The sequence below is a fragment of the Primulina eburnea genome, chromosome 3, assembly GCF_022965805.1.
Source record: "Primulina eburnea isolate SZY01 chromosome 3, ASM2296580v1, whole genome shotgun sequence".
Lineage (NCBI taxonomy): Eukaryota > Viridiplantae > Streptophyta > Magnoliopsida > Lamiales > Gesneriaceae > Primulina > Primulina eburnea.
Genome location: NC_133103.1, coordinates 46,242,542 through 46,249,675, shown reverse-complemented (window position 1 = coordinate 46,249,675; position 7,134 = coordinate 46,242,542).

Sequence of the window (7,134 nt, the reverse complement as noted above, 5' to 3'; positions counted from 1 at the left end):
TTGAGATAATCTTAATTAATATTAATGTAGTTTCCACCTATCTAAACACCTGCACCGATTCTGATACACATTTTTTTGTTTTAGTTTAATTAATATTAATGTATTTGTGATATAAGTATTTAAAATCAAATCCTAGAGTAATATAAACATATAAATGGTTTAAATGAACAATGTTATTTGTTATCTCTATATCAAGCGTGAGAAATATGGTTCATATTGAGTTGGATGGGAGATGGATTTTGGACTATTTTTTCAATATTAAATAGTTAAATAAATCCATATTCAATAATTGATTCTGAGAAATCAATTATGAATTAAATTATAAAAGATATAAATTCCATAAAATTCTATGAAAATGTATATGTATAAAAATCTTGTAAATTAAATTGTAAAATATTTATAATTTATTATGAAAAATAAAAATTTATGATAAAAAGTAAAAATCTCAAACTCTCAAAATTGACCAAACTACACACTTTATAAATTTTTTCTCTCAACTCAATTGTGAATTTCTTCACAAATGGTGAGGCTATTTATAGAAGTTTTTGGTAATAATCCAAAAAATAAAATACATCATTACCTACATCATCACACACAAATTTCTAATTTTTACAACTCTCATTTTCAACATTCAAATATTTAACTATTACTTTTTCAACATTCAAATCTTTTATTTTCAACACTCCCCCTTGTGATGATGATCATGATACGATGATGTCTTCATTACGTGTTTTTGTACTGCCTCGTTAAAAACCTTACTAGGAAAAACCCATTGGGATAAAAACCCTAGTAAGGAAAAAAGAGTGCAGTCACGTAAACTCCCCCTCATGTTGACACGAACAATTCTTCACAAATTTTGTAGATTGCACATCCCAATATTATATATGTGCTTTCTGAATATTGTCGTAGGAAGTGCCTTTGTGAAGAGATCTGATGAGTTTTCACTTGATTGAATGTGACGAACATCAATACATTTATTCTTCTCAAGCTTCTTGGTGAATGCGAAGAACTTAGGAGGAATATGTTTAGTTCTATCACTTTTTATGTATCCTTCTTTCATTTGAGCAACACATGCAACATTATCTTCATATAGTATCACATGCTTCTCGTCGAATGATAATCCGCATGAGATTTGGATATGTTGGGTCATTGATTTTAACCACACACATTCACGGCTTGCTTAATGTAGTGCAATAATCTCGGCATGATTTGATGAAGTTGTTACGAGTGTTTGTTTCTGTGAACGCCAAGAAATTGCAGTTCCTCCACGAGTAAATACATATCCAGTTTGGGAATGTGCCTTGTGTGGATCAGATAAGTACCCAGCATCAGCATAACGAATTATATTTGGATTAGCATCTTTTGAATACAAAAGTCCCAAGTCTGTCGTTCCTCGTAGATAATGGAATATATGTTTAATTCTGTTCCAATGTCTCTTTGTTGGATATGCGCTAAATCTTGCCAATAAATTTACGGCAAAAGATATATCAGGCCTTGTATAATTTGTAAGATACATAAGGCACCGATAGCACTTAGATATGGTATTTCTGGACCAAGAATATCTTCATCATCTTCACATGGACGGAATGGATCATTTTCTATGTTTAATGATCTAACAACCATTGGGGTACTTAAAGGATTTGCTTTATTTATATTAAAACGTTTAAGGATCTTTTCTGTATAATTTTTCTAGTGAACAAATTATTCCACATTCTTTTTGTTCAATTTGTAAACCCTGACAATAATTGGTTTTTCCAAGATTATTCATTTCAAATTCTTCCTTCAAGTATGACACCACTTCTTGAATTTCTTTATTCGTTCCAATGATGGTTAAATCATCAACATATACAGCAATAATTACGCATCCAGATGTTGTTTTCTTAATGAAAACACAAGGGCATATTGAATTATTTACATATCCCTTTTTCATCAAGTGATCACTTAGTGGATTATACCACATTCGACCGGATTGCTTTAACCCATGTAATGATCTTTGTAATTTCACAGAATAACATTCTCTGGGTTTTGAACTTTGTGCTTCAGACATCTTAAATCCTTCAGGGATTTTCATATATATATATATATATATATATATATATATATATATATATATATATATATATATATATATATATATATATATATATTACTATCAAGTGATCCATATAAATAAGCTGTAACAACATCCATAAGACGCATTTCTAAATTTTCAGATAACGCCAAGCTAAGCAAATACCGAAACGTAATTGCATCCATCACGGGAGAATACGTTTCTTCATAATCAATTACAGGCCTTTGAGAAAAACCTTGTGCAACAAGTCGGGCTTTATATCTTACTATTTCATTTTTCTCATTTCGCTTTCGAATAAAAATCCATTTGTATCCAACAAGTTTTACACCTTCAGGTGTAAGGACTATAGGTCCAAAAACATTACGTTTATTTAGCGAATCTAATTCAACCTGATTGACATCTTTCCATTTTATCCAATCCTGCCGATTTTTACATTCACCAAAATATTTTGATTAATGATCTTCATTATCATTTATGATGTCGATTGCCACATTATAAGAAAATATATCATCAATTTCTTTTATATCTTTTCAGTTCCATATTTTTCCAGCATTAATATAATTGATAGATATTTCACGATTCTCGTCAGTTTGTGGTTCTGACAGAACATTTTCATAATCATGTGTTTCTTCAGGAACATCATTATCTATTTTGTGATCATCATGTGTTTTTTCAGGAATATCATTCTCTATTTTGTGATCATCATGTTTCTCTATGAATTTTCTTTTTCGAGGATTTTTATCCTCGAAACCAACTGGCCTTCCATGCTTCAGGCATTTAATGACATCATGAGTATCTTCAATTTGTTTCTTCGGAATTTCAATTCGAGCATGGGCATTTACAGCGTGTATATATGATTTATTTACCCCTTTTGTGTCTGCAAATGCATCTGGTATTTGATTTGCTATTATTTGCAAGTACACAATTTGTTGTACATCTTTTTCACATTTTTTTGTTCTTGGATCCAGATGTATTAATGATGATACATACCATGTAATTTCCTTTTCGGTATGTTTCTGTTCTCCTCCTAAGATTGGGAAGATTTCCTCATTAAAATAACAATCAGCAAAACGTGCTGTGAACACGTCGCCTGTCTGAGGTTTAAGATATCGAATGATTGATGGACTATCACAATCGATATAAACTCCAATCTTTCTTTGAGGTCCCATTTTCTTTCTTTGTGGTGATGCAATAGGCACATACACCATACATCCAAAAATTCTCAGATGAGAAATGTCTGGTTCTTTACCAAATGCAAGCTGTAATGGGGAGTATTTATGTATGCACTTGGTCTGATGCGAATCAATGCAGCAGCATGTAAAATTGCATGTCCCCATATAGAAATAGGGAGTTTTGTTTTCATAATCATTGGTCTAGCAATCATTTGCAGACGTTTAATCAATGATTCATCCAATCTATTCTATGTATGTACATGAGCAACCGAATGCTCAACAATTATTCCTATAGACATACAATAATCATTGAAAGTCTGGGAAGTAAATTCACTAGCATTATCAAGTCTAATTTTCTTGATTGTATATTCGAGAAATTGATTCCTCAATTTTATTATTTGAGCAAGTAATCTTGCAAATGCAACATTTCGAGTTGACAATAAACATACATGTGAATATCTGCTGGAGGCATCAATCAATACCATAAAGTATCTGAATGGTCCACATGGTGGATGGATTGGTCCACAAATATCACCCTGAATACGTTCAAGAAACATTGGTGATTCAGTTTGGATTTTGGCTGGTGATGGTCTTATAATAAGTTTTCCAAGAGAACATGCTTTACATTGAAACTTATTATTTTGAAAGATCTTCTGGTCTTTCAACAGATGACCATGTGTATTTTCTATAATTCTTCGCATCATTGTTGAACCAGGATGTCCTAATCGATCATCCCAATTGGTTAATATTGAAGAATTATCAAATACCATTTTTGATTCAATGGGACTTATATGTGTATAATGCAATCCAGTAGGGAGCATTGATAATTTTTCAATCACATATTTCTTTCCTGATTTATATGTGGTAAGACGCATATATTTCTTATTTCCTTCATTTATTGTTTGAGTATCATACCCATGAGAGTATATATCATTAAAACTCAACAAATTTCTTTTCGATTGTGGTGAATACAAAGCATCATTGATAAAAAAATTTGTACAATTAGGTAACAAAAATTGTGCTTTACCGCATCCTTTAATCAAGTCTACAGGACCTGATATTGTATTCACCATTATTTTTGTTGGTTTTAGTTCCAAGAAATATCTTTTATCTCGAAGAATAGTGTGCGTTGTACCACTATAAGGTATGCAAACTTCCATGTGATTAGTTCCTTGTTTAGCTTTGTTCATGGAATTTTCCATATTTGAACTTCAAAAACATGCAATGGAAAAAAAATTACTGACAATACATATGTAAATATAACACATATCATAATTGTACAATAAAACATTATCATATGAATACATGAAAAATAAATTATTGTAGATTTATATTACACCAATATATTGTTCATTTTCAGAGAAATCGTTGAGAAAATTTGAAGCATCAATATTTTTCATTTCTATCCCACCAACATATTGATCATTTTCAGAGAAATCATTCATAAAATAAGCAGCATCAAAATGAGTTGAATCACTCAAACGGTCACTGCGTTCAGTGAAGTTGGTCTCTTTTTCTTTTTCCTTTATCGATTCTTTATAGAGCTTGCAAAGGTGCTCGGGGGCTCGACAAATACGAGACCAATGTCCTGCAGTGCCGCATCTGAAACAAGAACTTTCAAATCTTTTCGAGTGATTTTCATTAACACTCATGTTCTCATGATGTCTTTTCAGTGGGTGGTTCATGACGCCCTTTTGAGATGAGTTATAAAAATAAATATCTCGATTGTTTTCAAAACCACGGCCTTGACCACAACCACGACCAATTCCACGTCCACGTCCACGACCACGACCTCGACCAAAACTTTGTCTTTGAATTTGATTTTGGTTTCTAGGTTTAAATTCATTTTTACTTACATCATTTACTTCTGGAAATGCTGTTGATCCAGTGGGTCGGGATTGATTATTTCTCATTAGAAGATCTTTGTTCTTTTTCGCCACAAGAAGACAGGCGATGAGTTCAGAATATCTCGCAAATCCACACACTCTATATTGTTGCTGTAGAGTTATATTTGATGCGTGAAACGTGGAAAATGTTTTTTCAAGCATTTCTGATTCTGTAACCTCATGTCCACAAAATTTTAGATGTGAGATTATTCGATACATCAGTGAATTGTAATCACTGACTTTATTAAAATCTTGGAATCTTAACATATTCTATTTATCACGGGCGGTCGGAAGTATAACTTCTCTTATATGTTCAAATCTTTCTTTTAATCCTTTCCACAGAGCCATGTGATCTTTTTCGATGAGATATTCGCATTTTAAACCTTCATCAAGATGTCGACGCAAAAATATTATAGCTTTTGCTTTTTCTTGTGACGAAGATATACCATTTTCTTTAATGATCTCACTTAGACCCAATGACTCAAGATGCATTTCTACATCAAGGGTCCATGTCATATAATTTTTCCCCGTAATATCAAGAGCAATGAATTCGAGCTTTTCCAAGTTTGTCATGGTGGTACTAAAAAATTACGATGCATTTTATTAGTTAATGAATATTGCAATACAAAGTAATGGATAAACAACAAGTACAAACATTCGTAAAAATAAAGAAAACACACGAGGAAGATATTCTTCAATAAATACAAGACTCGTGAATATGATAACCAAAATAATTAAAAATAACCTTGAGAAAGTCATCTTCTTTTTTCTTCGAAAAATTGATGAAGAATAATTTTTAGAGAAGAAGAGAAAGTTGGAGTGATTGAATGTGTTTGTGAGATAATATATACAGGGCAAAAACTAGCCATTTTGTTATCGTTTATGACCGTTGATGTACAAAAAAATAAATGTATGTATTTGTATAATTTTATGGTAATAATATAGTGTATATAATATTAGTCATGTTTAAATAATTATGTATATCATATCACATTATTATAATGAGGTGTCATAAGTTATTTTGTTTAAAAACCTTATATGCTTTTATACTTGTCGTATCTCTTACGGGGAGTGTAAGATGTCGTCTTAACATCCTCCCAGGATTTATAACAAGTTTTTGAAAAATTTATTTTTATTATTTCTAATATTTATTATATAATAACATTATATTATATATTAAATATATACACAATAAATAAATAACTGTAAAATAAATATTATAACTTTTGTAAACCTTTTTGTACTAAACATGTAATAGTTACTTGAATTACTCAGCACCATTGTTTTCTATGTGCTGGTCAAGATTTCCAAGAAAGTTACAACTGGTAGTTACTTCTTTCCTGGAGTGAGAAAATAACATGTAATTTTAAATTATGAATAACTTTAAATAAAATTTAGTAAAGTAGGTCTTCGTAATTCATATATAGGTGAACTTCTCATTTATATTTAGATAACACTTATGTTTTCATTTAATTTGATTTATATTCTTCTTTTAGTCATTTACAATATATTTTGGTAATTTATATATAAATTTATCAACTATTAACAAACTATTTCAAGTTTCACAAAAAAAATTAAATTTGGCTAAAAATATTTCATATCGAAAACATATTTGATTTTGGATAATATACAAAATTGGTCAAAGATTGAAAAGTAAACTTAACTATCGATTTTTTTTCATGAAAAAAGTGATTTAAAGTTTCTCTCAAAATCAATTTTCACCAATTTTATCTTAAAACCGGAGAAGAATAGATAAGTTAAATAACATATGATATATACTTTTTTTAAAATGAAACCGATATATGTATAACAATTCTAGAACAATCAGATTATGCCAAAATTCTTTACAAGAATTTATTAAATAATAAATATCAAGTTAATTATTAAATATAACTATCTTCTATTATATACCTTATATTTACTTTTTGAGCTATTTATTCCATTACCAAGCATCTTACGTCTTACATGGTATTCTGTCATTTTCTAATTATATCTATATATTCTG